Source organism: Pteropus vampyrus, unplaced genomic scaffold (assembly GCF_000151845.1).
Source record: "Pteropus vampyrus isolate Shadow unplaced genomic scaffold, Pvam_2.0 Scaffold261, whole genome shotgun sequence".
Taxonomy (NCBI): Eukaryota; Metazoa; Chordata; class Mammalia; order Chiroptera; family Pteropodidae; genus Pteropus; species Pteropus vampyrus.
In genome coordinates, this window is record NW_011889042.1 from 897,197 (window position 1) to 910,194 (window position 12,998).

Genomic DNA, 12,998 nt, shown 5'->3' on the forward strand with positions numbered 1-12,998 from the left:
ACAGTAAGAGATGAACAATAGCTAGTATAGATGTCTTCCACTATCTGAAAGTAGACCATTCCCATGAAATCTTTCATAAGCCAAAATGGCATAAAGTGAAGAAGCAATCACCATTAATTTAAAAAACAAACGTCCTCTTAGGATTTCTTTGTTAGCAAAAATAGGTATAGTACTTATATAGGTCTTTTGTAAAAGCAAAGTGTTTAATGTGAGATTTTGAAAAGCAGGGGATACCTGTAATAAAATAGAACAATTATAACAGTATACTGTAATAAAAGTCATGTGAATCTGGTCTCTCTTCTCTTTCTCTCTCTCCCTCCTTCTCTCTTTCTCTCTCTCATTGATAACCGTGGTGGCTACCCAGTGACAGAGCAGTGTATACAGTGTCGATATACTGGAGAAAGGGATAATCACATTCCCGGTGAGAGGAAGCCCGATGGCATTAGATTTCATCATGCTACTTGGAATGGTGCACTATTTAAAACCTGTGAACTGTTTATTTCTGGAATTTTCCATTTAGTACTTTTAGGCCACGGTGGACTATGGGTAACTGAAACTACAATTAAGGGGAGACTGCCATACACCTTTCCTTCTGACTGTCCACGGGCCGGGCCCAAGCGCAATCCCCCTTGGAAGGGACTGTCCACATCTCTCTCTCCCCACAGTGGAAACTCCCATCTCTCAGGGAAATTTACTTCGGTGTTAAGTGGGAAAAAAATATGATAATTTAGTTAAAAATCCCTTCCCTCTGAGCCATTAAAAACTTTCCTTCACACACTTACATTCCAAATTAAGCCTTCTGGTAGAATGTGGTCTGAAAAGTTTTGAGGCCCTCTCGGCCTCCCTGGCAGGGCTGGCCTCCTCTGCAGAGGGCACTTCTGCCATGATGCTGACCACATCTTAAAAGTCGTGAGAGCCCTGTCTGTCCTGGCTTTCTTAGCCTGTAGTGCAGGCTTGGTACATCATCATCCTAATAAATGTTTATTGATTTAGTAGACAAGGGAGGGGTTTTTCTGATGTCCACACTCCTGGCCACCTCTATCCTAGCCCTCGAAAATTCCATGAGAAATTAAAACATACGTTTACACAAAGACTTGTACACAAATGTTTAAAGAGGTTTTATTTATAATAGCCAAATCTGGAAACAATCTAAATGCCCATCAATAGGTTACTAAATAAACAAATTGTGGTAATATATAATGGAATACTACTTGATAATAAAAAGGACTGATCTACCTACCAATGTGGGTAAATCTCAAATTCATTATGCTGAATGAAAGAAATCAGACTGAAAAGAATACATACTGTACAATTTTATTTACATGTAATTCTAGAGAATGCAAATTAACCTATCATGATAGGAAGAAGACGAGAAGTTGCCTGGAGCTGGGGTGAAGAGGGGATTGACTGCAACGGGACAGGAGGACACTCTTGGGTGTGATGGGAATATTCTGTATCTTGATTGTGGTCATGGTTATACTGATGTATACGTTTTTCAAAACTGATTCAATTAATACTTTAAATGAATGCAGTTTATTGTATATAAATTACAGCTCAAAAACGTTAATTAAAAATAAAATTCTGTAAAGCTTTGGACCCTAAATACTGCATTCTCTACTTCAATAAAAATAGGATATGCATCTTGCATATCTTTAAATAGGAGAAGTCTATTTGAGAATTTATTTAGTTCACAAATATGTATTGAATGCCAACTCAGTGTAGGCATTTGGTTGGTACTGGGAGGTCAATACTACAGGAGGCCCAGGGCTCTAACAGAGCTTGCCAAGTTCTCAGAGAGAGAGGAGCTAGGATGAAAAGAATACGCCAAGAGCAGAGAACATGAATTTGCCTCCTCGATGTTTCCAAACTTGCCTGAGGTGCTTATTATAAGTATTGAAAACATCTGGGTTCTATCCTCAGAACTGCTAAAAGGGCCTAGGAATCTTTATTTTCAAGAAGTACCCCAGGTAAAATTTCAAATCAGGTAAATTTAGAGAAAGTGCTTAAGTGGATCTCCATTTCAGGCATAGGTAGGAATCTCTGTCCAAAGCTAATTAGAGGACTTTAAAGTAGAAGAAAGTGCCATTCGTCCATGTACCTGTCTCTGGCCAATGAGAATCCATCAATTCCTCCCTTCCCTCCGCTCCCAGAGCCTCACGCCTCTCTACTAGAAGTTGGGGAACTGTCTAGGAAAACAGAAAACATCTCCCCTTCCCCCAATCCCACCATCTCTCCAAAGGTTAAGATTTTATTAAGCGATTCTGCAACTTGGGTCAAACAAACATACAGGTCCTTTGATTAGACAGTGTTTCCACTCCTCTGGCCTGAGAACTCAATGCTAACCTAGTAAACCTAGTGAACACATTCTCCATGCTGAGAATGGTGAGTGTGAGGGTGGATGGGGAGAAATTCTGTCTTCTGTTCACTCAGGCCACAGTCAGACATGGTTGCCATGGCCATGAGAACTCTGTACTCTACAGGCAGCCATTTTGGGAAGGTCTGTGTCACAGCCAGAGATCACCCAGTATCTCAGGGTCTGGCAGCTAGCCCTGTTTCCAAAGCTGGCTGGGTTCCTCCACAGGATGCCAGGATTTGGGGGCAGAAGGCGTTCAGGCCTTAACTGCTTTCTCCATCCCCGTAGAAGAAAAATGACTATCCTCCCTTTGGGAACATGCCATTGTAACCATATTTTAAAATCCCAAATCAAGACATCATGCCTGACAAAAAAGTTTGTGATTGATCCATATGAAAAGTTTTTTATAGGTATAAAAATCAAGTCACAGTTGTTACATATTGAATAAATTGTATTTTTGGAAAAGAATGCAATTGAGACAGACATGTCCTGAAAAATCTAAGCTTGTGGGTCTGAGTGGGGGTGATTTTGACCCGAAGGGATATTTGGCAATGTTTTGAAACATTTTTGGTTTTTACAGCCTGGGGTGGGGAGGCTACTGGCATCTACTGGGTAGAGGCCAGGGATGCTGCTGAACGTCTTACGATGCACAAGACGGCCCCCACAACAAAGAATTATGCATCCCAAAATATTAATAGCACTGAGGTTGATAGCAGCAAAGCTTTGTGAAGTGATGAACAGCTGATATTTTGGAAGAGTCCATATTTTTAGTCCCTTATGAAGTAGTTTTACATCCTTTAGATGTCTTTAAGCATTTCTGTCTATCTTTTCAAGGTGTTTTAAATCTACTTTTAAATTTCTAAACTTTTTTGTAGCTAATTATTTCTTCTCTATGTTGTGTATATTAGCAAAAGCTTAGAATAACGGAAATGTCCAACAATAAATTATTTATTGGAATAAAATTAAATATCTAACAATGGTTGGTGAGAACAAACTAGATATTCACGCATACACACACGCGTGAAAAGAAAACCATAGTCAACGATTATAGATTAAAAGAAATTAGAAAGGTTTAGTAAGTAGGGAATAATTTATCTAAGCTCCTAAATTCCTAAAAACATATAAATGTATGTGTATGTATGTGTGTATATAATTTTTTTTTAGAGGAGGCACGGTTGTATAGTGGTCATACTTGCTGCCCAGAAGTTTGAAAGGATCCCTACTTACCAGCAGTGTGACTCTCTTATTCATCTTCTCTCAATTTCAGTTTTTTCATTTGTAAAAAGTGAATAATAATGATGGTATGCTAAGGGACACAGGAGCCAGCTGAAAGAGTTCCCGATGGCCAAAACTGGAAGAATTTGAGTGACAAAATAAATAACATAGTATTGGATTTTAACCCGAAGTATAAAATAAACATCTATGAGGTTGTTCTGATATAAATAAATGTTGAATAAATAAGTAAATTGTAAAGAATAGGTAAGAATTGCAAATAATGTATGTAGATATTCCTCCCCCAAGGAAGGGAGCATAACTCTCCACTCCTGAAGTGCGGACAGTTCACAGTGACTTCCTCCCAACTGCTATAGTATGGAAAGAAGGGGGAGAAAGAACTAGCTTTATGTGGAAACCTGGCAAACACTACCTCAGCCAGGTGGTCAAGGTCACCATCGTTAGTGATACGTCATCTTGATAATATGTACGTTTGATAGGATGTGATGAGAAAAGTGCTTCACCTCTGAGGCCTTCCTTCCCCAAACCCATAACCCCAGCCTAGTCGTGAGAAAAACATGACACAAAGCCCAAACAAAGGATGTTCTATAAAATACCTGACCAGCACTCCTTAAAATCGTCAAGGTCATCAAAAACAAAGAAAGTCAGAAAAACTGTCACAGCCAAGAGGAGCTTAAGGAGGCATGATGACTAAATGTAATGTGATATCCTGGATTGGATCCTGGAGCAGAATATAAAATTAGGTAAAAACTAAAGAAATCTGAATAACGTATGTATGGATGTTAGTTAATAATATTGTATCAATATTGATCCATTAGTTGTGACAAAATCACCATATTAATGTAAGATGTTAACAATAGGGGGCATACAGTGACCTATATGAGAAGACTATGTACTTACTCTCTTTGCAACTTTTCTATAAATCTATTCTAAACAAAAAGCCTATTTAAAAAGTGGATATAGTGTCTATGTTATGTTGTCGCATTCAGTTAGGGAATTTACATCAAGCATTTAGCATACTGGCAAATGGTAAATGTTTAAGGGTAGCTACTATTTATCATTATTGTTTTTACTTCTATTTTTCTTATTAAAGCAGCAATATATACTCATTGTAGAAAATTTTACAGATGAGCCAGAGAAAACAGAGATGAACAGCCACAAATTGGATATCTCTCTGAGACAACTACTGGTCATATCTCGCTGTAGATCTCTGCAGATATATAATTATTTTTTTGTAAAATTTAGATCACACCATATATACAATTTGGCAAGCAGCCATAATTTAGGTAACATTTCTGTTGTTCTAACTTTTTGGTCTTACCAGTAGTCAAGAGCCCAAATAATGGGCCAAATATTAATTAGGAAGAGGAAAGAAAAACTGGACCCTAATGCTTAAAAATACACAAAGGGTAGCTACTTGTTCATTAAAATAACCCTCATCTGAAAAGTCAATGACTGACTTTTCTATTATAAATCTGTTTTATTTCACAGTTAAAAAAAAAAAGTTTTTTAAAAGTAAAGAAAAAAAAGAAGTAAAGGGAATCTGGCAAAATGTAGATAGTGGTTATCTCTTGTGTTTCCTTTGCACGTTGCTGTGATGCCAGATTCTCTATAAAGACAGCGGCAACACCACAGATAACTGAACAATGGACACCGAGTGTTTGGCTCTAGTACTTTTCAACCAAGTGTCATTTTGCCTAAATCACTGGGTTCACTGGTTTGCTTTTGAGAAAATCTGTTTACTATGTAGTATCCTAAATGCTTCCCAAATATTTAATGACCAGATGAAGCGAGTATTATTTTGCTCATTTTACAGATGAAAAAACTGAGTCCCAAAGAGGCTAAGTTGCCCAAGGTAATACCCAAGCCGTATGGATCCAGAGGCCAGGTTCTTACCACTCCACTGCACCATGCTGCCTCCCAGGCCTCTCTGGGACAAATTGCAAGTAGCTAACAGCCTGCCCCATGCTGGCAAGGAAGTGACAATTGCACTAAGCTTCAGGATTCTGGGGCCTGGCACCTGGAAGCCATCAGAATCCAGAAGTCTACAGAGGCCACTTCTTAGTTGTCTGAACTTGGGACAGTCCCTTTATTTCCCCAAGCCTTACTTTCCTTATTAGTAAAATGGGCATTCTTTCCTAGTCCTCTGGGCTGTTATGAGCTCAGGTATGTGAGGATGCATCAGAAACTGTGATGCGTGCATGTAAGCAGGAAACCAAAGGAGAGAAGCGGGTGCCATGTGAACAAAGGTACAGAGGCAGGACTTTAAAGGCCATTGTGAGGGAGCTGTGTATGGGACTCTGGTTCCTGACAAGTGGGACGGGGGTGGAAAGCAGTGTGTTATTAAATCTTGGAGGGCTTTAATGTCAGATTATGAGTTGGATGAGTTTGGATGTTAGTGACAGTGAGACAGGAAGGGAGGGCTATCAAGGGGAGTCCACGGCAAAAATCCCGGATGGTGGCAGGGTTATCGTCAGCCCCTAAGCTGGCCTCAGTGCTTCAGAGCTGTCTGAGACAGCTCCCCGGGACGGGCTCTCTGGGTGGGTGAGGGCTCCAGCGATGTGTAGGGACTTGCTGGCAAATGTTAGTCAATGTCCATGAGAGGGAAGGATGGTATGGGAGGCAAGAACTATTGCTCTTTCCAGAAACCCAGGGAAACCAGAGTGTAAGTCTCTCTCATATGGTGGCCTCTCCTAATTTATTGTAACCAGTTCATTTGATCTTTCAACAGTCTGAGAAGCAGGTAAACTATTCTCTTCCTCGCACTCAATCTGCCTTTTTGAACGTCCCCAGTGACCTCTAATTGCTCCCCTCCCCTAATCATTTACTTGCTCCTCCTTGACACTCTTGCCAGTATTTTACACTGCTGACCTCTCCCTTGCTGTGAAAAAGTTTTTTTTGGTTTTTTTCCTGCCAGGACTGTACTCTCTTGGCCAATCCTTTAATCGATTTTTCTTGAGCTGCTTTGCTGGTTTCCTTTCTTATTCTTCACACCCTCCAAGATTCTATTCTTGGTCTCCTTTTCTCTTGCCATGAATTCTCCCTTAGTGCCCTCATCAACTACCAGTATGAACTCCCACCATGCACTGATGCATTCCAAATCCTCAGCCCCTGTATTTCCAACTTCAGTTTCATCATGAATAAAACTAAACTTATCTCTGCCCATACACACTGCCTCTTGTCTCACTTAATGTCATCATGGCCAGATAGGGTTCTGTTGTCAAAGCTATTGAAATGCACCTGGCTGGCTTAAGCATAGAAAGGATTTACTGGAAGGAAAGAACGATTCATCAACTTGGAGGACAGACTGAAGATCCAGACTCAGAAATGATGGAGGCCAGAGCAGCTCTGGTGAGTTAAGCAGTGGGTACAGGTCAATGGCTCTTTAAAGGTGTGAAAACTGAAGAATGTAATATAAGAATGTTATCTATCGTGTATGGTTTGTTGACTATTAAATAAACTGTATGGATAAGGAAGCTCAGGCCCAAAGAAGATAATTCAACCCCTATCCCTTCTTTCTTTCTGCCATTATGCTCAAGACTAAAATTATAGAAAGAGAGCATCTAACATGGTCTTGGTCGGGGGTAGGCAGAGCCCCCTTCACTTACAGTCCCACCAAACTGTACCCGACAGGAATGATTTTTCCCCTTAAAACTAACTTGGAGTTGTCCTTTTAGGTTTTTTCAGTGTGAGGCACCATGAGCAGCAAAGTCCTTCGCAACCAACAAAGTCTCTCTCAACTCTATGTCTACGAGACACTGTGCGACATTCTGCATGGGAACTAGCACAAGCTCTGGAAGTTTTTGGAGATAGTGGAGTTGCAGATCAGCTTGAGGACCTATGACCCTCAGAAGGACAAACTCTTCTCAGGCACCATCAGGCTTAAATCTACTCCCTGCCCAAAGTTCTCTGTATGTGTTCTAGGAGACCAGCAGCACTATGATAAGGCCAAGGCTGTGGATATCCCCCACAAGGACATCAAGGCGCTGAAGAAACTCAACAAGAATAAGAAACTGGCCAAGAAGTATGATGCCTTTTTGGCTTCAGAGTCTCTGACCAAGCGGACCCCACAAATCCTGCTCCCAGGCCTGAATAAGGCGGGCAAGTTCCCGTCCTTGCTGACCCACAATAACATGGTGGCCACAGTCGATGAAGTAAAATCCATGATCAAGTTCCAGATGAAGAAGGTGCTGTGTCTGGCAGTGGCTGTCGGCCACATGACGATGACAGATAATGAATTTGTGTACAGCATCTACTTAGCTGTCAATTTCCTAGTGTCATTGCTCAAAGAGAACTGGCAGAATATCCAGGCTTTATACATCAAGAGCACCATGGGCAAGCCCCAGCACCTGTACTAAGGCACAGCTTAATAAACGATACTGTAACTATTAAAAAAAAAAATTAAACTGGGGTTTTGAACCTGAAAAGGGTGAGTAGAACCTGGGATGCAAAATCACAAGAGTTTATCATATTTCTGCCTGAGACATTCTTAATTTCTGCCTCTCTCCTACTCCACTTCTAAATATTGTTCTAACAGTTTCTCTGCCTTTCTAATGTCTCCTTGCTTCCACTCTTCACCCCAAAATCTTCCTACCCCACCACAGTCATCTTCGAAAATACAAATCTGAGCAGTTCAGCCCCAGTCCCCACTAAAAACTCTTTATGGCTTCCCATTGCCCTTAAATAGTTTTTTTGTTTTTTTTTTATTACCCTCATCATACCCAGGGTGCATAGACGAGACCTTTTTATCAGCTAACTATATGAAAAGGTAAATACTGTAATGATTCATGTATTCGAAATGAGCAAAAGCAGAAGACAAGTTTCCCCTGAAGAAAAAAAATGTCAGAAAAAAACAACAGCACTAATTTTTGAAAATTGCACTTACTTAGAAACATTCGGAATGTCAACAAAACAGCTGCAACCTTTTTATATATTTCCAATTAGAGTGGTATTCGGTTAACAGAACAATAATTATTTCAAATAAGCTGCACCAGAGACAACTGAAGACAAAAAAAACCTACCATCTCCTATATAACTGAATTGTACTGTGCACTAAGAACCCACTTGTTGAAATATCCATGCCAATTTGCAACTCCCATATTGTACCAAGCAAGGTTAGTAGCTATTGGAAATACCACAAGGACAGGACTATCTAAAGACATATTCGGTAGTGTGTTAACCATACCAAAAAAGAAACTGTACAGTGTAAAAACAAATCTTACACAGCTTTACATTTCAATTCCTTTCTTTAAAAGGTGTGTACGGGGGTTAAATGTTTTATAAACAAGAAAAATAAAAACTGTGCTAGAACCAACTTATTCATCATCATCTTCATCTTCCTCCTTCTCATTCTCATCTTCCTTGTCTGTCTTTTTCTTGCTTTTTTTCAGCCTTGACAACTCCTCCCCCTCCCCTTTTTTTTGCTGCGTCAGCTTTCCTTTAGCTCACTGTATAGCAATATTTTTTGTTTTTCCTTCAGCTTAGCAGTTTTTTTTCATAAGGCTGCTTGTCATCTGCAGTAGTGTTATTCCATGTCTGTCCGTTTCTTTGCAAAATTCCCAATTGATAGGCCCAGATGTTCCCCTTTGATTTCTGAGTGATACTCAGAACAAAACAAGAAGGCCAAAGGAGGCCTCTTGGGTACATTGAGATCCTTGAACATTTTTATTTCTCCTTCAGGAGGGATAAGTTTTCATGCTCTTTCATAATGGGCCTTGTCCACTTTTGCCACATCTTAAAATTTTCCTTTCTCTTTAGCAGACATGATTTTTCACCAATCTGAACACGTCTTAGAAAACTCTGAGGAGTTGACTGAGGCATCTGGGTGCTTCCTCTTGTGCTCTTCCCAGCAAGTTTGCACAAAGAATGTATATGATGATATCTTGCCTCTCAGCTTCTTAGGATCTCCTTTGCCCATATATAGTTATTTTTCTTCAGCAAGGCTCAGAGTCACCCAGTTCCTGTCTGGCTCTCACTTGCCCCGGTGCTGTCTCTGTGGAGCTCACTGTACTGCAGTGGCTGTCTTGATAAAGTTATTAACGTGTTTTCAAGACCCTTCCCAAACTTTACCTTTCCACAAAGCTTTGTTTTCCACCACTGCAGCCCCACTGCTCCTCAAACATGTTTTCTGTGCCTTTGTACATGTTCTTCCCATCTCTTGGGATGCTCTTTTCACATCCTCTGTCTCTCAGGATCCCATACATATTCATCTTTCAAAGATGGACTCAGATGTCATCTGTCATCTCCTCATAGAACCTTCCTCAACAAGGCATGATAAGTTGGTTATTCCCTCTTTTGTACTCTCATCACATTATTCAGTATGAACTTAGATAATAGCTCAGAGTACAGTTTACTGTATTTGTTTACAAGTCTGTCACTACCACTAGACTGGGAGCTCTCCTAAAGTAGGGCCTAAGTTTTCCTCAGCTTCACTCCTCTCCTGCTTAGCACTGTGCCTAGCATGTAGTGTTTGATGGATCTTAAACGAACTATACAGATAAGGAAACTGAAGCCCAAAGAGGTTAAGTCACATACCTAGAACAAGTAATCAACCTGGTGGAAATGGATTTAGAGAGAGATATGTTATATAAATCAGATTGTACTTTTAATAGCCTAGGCAGATGCTAAAGGCTGTTTGCACCCCCATCCCCAACCCCCCAAGGGTGATAACCATCTATTCCCTTGCTCTTGGGAAAATAGGGCTCAAACTCAAATAGTCAGGAGAGATTTAAGTTAAAGATGAGTAAGCCCTTCTTGTTCCTGCGTTCTTGTAGACAAAAAGGTGAGCTGACTCAGATGCGTGAAATTGCAAGAATGACATTATCAGGCCCAAGTTAGAAGTCCTGTTAGAAGCGGATAAATGGTTGAGCTGATGCCTGAATAGGCTGCCTCTTGAAGAGGCCCACGAGGAGCAGAGGACCCAGTCAAAGGACTCCAATGTCTCCAATCACGTTCCCATGGAGCGCAGGGATGTTTGGGGGAGGGGAGACAGATGAGGGAGCCCTCGCTAATTAAGTCTCCACCCATGAGTGAATGTGAGGCTAATAAGGCAGCCCCTCTCCAGGGCACCTCCACGCCAAGCCAGCCGGTCTGCCTGTTTATTGCCCGTATGGAGATCATTAATGCCTCCTGACACTAGGGTCACTCCTGGGGTCAATCCCTGAGCCCATTCTGCAAAACAAGGGGAAATGAACTTCCCAGCACATGTGGCTCAGGCTTGTTGGGGAGGGGGCCTCCCATCACCCCACACTTCAGCTGTGGGAGAGAGCAGCTCAGGCTGTTAGATTCCCCAACGCAATCCCCGCTGCCCAAGCTGGACTGTGGGGGAGTGGTCCTGGGGAAGGGCAAAGGGTAGGCCCTTGTGTGGGGCAGGACAACCCCCACTGAGGCTTTCCCAACAGATGGACGCTAATCCCCTGGCGACGGGCTGGGGTGGTGTCTGGGAGCTGCAGCTGCAGCTCGACAAGGGCCAGGCTCCTGCTGCAGGTGGCGGGAAGGCCTGGGCCAAGGGGCCACGTGAGCTCGAGCGGCGGACTTGGCGCCACCCTCATTCACTTCCCACTCGGTGATTGGGTCCTGTACCCCTCTGGAATCCAAGATGGCAGAAGGGGCGGGGTTCCGGGCCAAGGGAAGCTGCGATTGGTGAAGTTCAGGCCCTTTGAGCTGAAGGACGGCCTCAAGAACCACTCGGGGAGCTCCTGGCAGTGGTGGTGAGCACTCAGCCACCTTACCTCACACTTAAGCAACCAAGGCGGCTTTACGAATCCCCCTCTCCCAGCCTGGGAAGGGCCAACGCGTGTACAAGGAACTCCCACATGGTCCTGGAGACAGGCCCTTACTAGTCTGGAGTCTTTTCCTTGGTAATGACCAGAACTGGAAATCAGCCCCTAGCAGACCAGGAAGAAGTCTAGAAAACCCCCAACTAGCTTGGAGGAAATCAGTAGGATTATAAGGTTAATGCCAGAGCAGGCGGAGTGGCAGTTACCAAATAAATGATCCCAGGAGGACATGGCTGAGGTTAAATGAGGCCCAATAAATAAAGGACCGTGTTCAAAGGAGAAACTTCAGAAAATTCGGAGATGTGGGGGATTCAGGTCTGGGGACTCCTTCCTGTCCTCCCTTTCCAGGGCTCGTTGAATTCTTGGGCCTCCCTCCCGAGACCGCACAGACTGGGGTCTGTGCCCTGTTCAGTGCCAGTGTTGGCATAGTTCCTGGGCTCAGGGCTCCTTGGACGGCTCCGTCCACCCACCTTCAGAGGATGAATGAGGGAATGGAAACTCTTACTGTGGAGATCTGACCAGTTAACAGCCCCAGCGTGTATCTGATTTCTTAGAAGCAGAGAAAGGACCAACCGCAGCAAGAGGAGTTGAAGGTAGATGTTAGAAGGTACTTCCCAAACATTAGACAGATAGAGCTTATGGATCTTGGAGGGAAGGAATAATAGAGGGTTTTATTTCAGATGAAAGCACATTTATCTTTAATCCCATTGTGCCTGCGTTAGTCAAGTATTTGCCTTTTTGGGCCAAGACAGTGTTACCAGCTAAAATGGGCGGTCAGCACTGTCTTTGCACAAAGCTTGTGGTAGAGTGTGTGTGGAATGCTCTCCATTCCACCACAAACGTGTCCTGGTGAATGAGCAACCCACTCCCATGGGTCCTGCTGACTCTTCCAGTGGCCAGCTTGGTGAAGGTCAGCAGGAGACAGATCATGATGTTTTGGGGACTCTGAAGAGAGGACTATGTCTCTCTGTTGAGACTCTAAAGAAAGAGATGATTAAGTCTTTGGTCTCTGGGTGAGTATTTTATTTTATTTTTTGAGTATTTTATTTTTTAAGAAATAAACAATAACAACAGTTAAGATCTTGGGCTCTGGAGTCTTACAGGTCCAATGACCTCTTACTCTGAGACCTTGGGCAAGTCCTATTTACAATAATGATACTAGTTTTACTATGTGTCAGGCAGTATTTTACTCTCTTACAACAACCCTGTGGGGGAAGTACTGTTATCCTTGTTTCACATGTGAAACCAGTTTAGGTTAAGTGACTGTGGAGCAGTACATTTAAAAGCGTGGGCACTGAAGATCCAGATGAATTGGATTCGAATTCTGACTTCCTTTCTTGGTTGTATAACCTTGAACAAAATACCCAATTTCTTCATCTGCAAACTGGGGATAATGATAGTGCCCACCTGGTAAAGTGGTAAAGTTGAAATGAGAGAACGCACGTAAAACTCTTGGAATCCTGCCAGGCACATTGTTGATGCTCAGTAAATGTTAGCTATTATTGTGAGCCCTTAAAGCACTTTTTTATCTGTGTGATATCATTTCATCCTTTCTACTATCCATCCTTTAATAATAGCCTGTTATTATTCAATTCATTTTACAGATGAGGAAACAAGCTTAAAGCCGATCGTGC

General features: G+C 42.2%; 2 pseudogenes; one reads left to right on the forward strand and one right to left on the reverse strand.

Moving 5' to 3' along the window:
• The first annotated feature begins 7,284 nt into the window (after window positions 1-7,284).
• LOC105302147 lies at window positions 7,285-7,972 on the forward strand (annotated as a pseudogene).
• Window positions 7,973-8,901: 929 nt separating this feature from the next.
• On the reverse strand, window positions 8,902-9,503 carry LOC105302092 (annotated as a pseudogene).
• Between the last annotated feature and the right edge of the window lie 3,495 nt (window positions 9,504-12,998).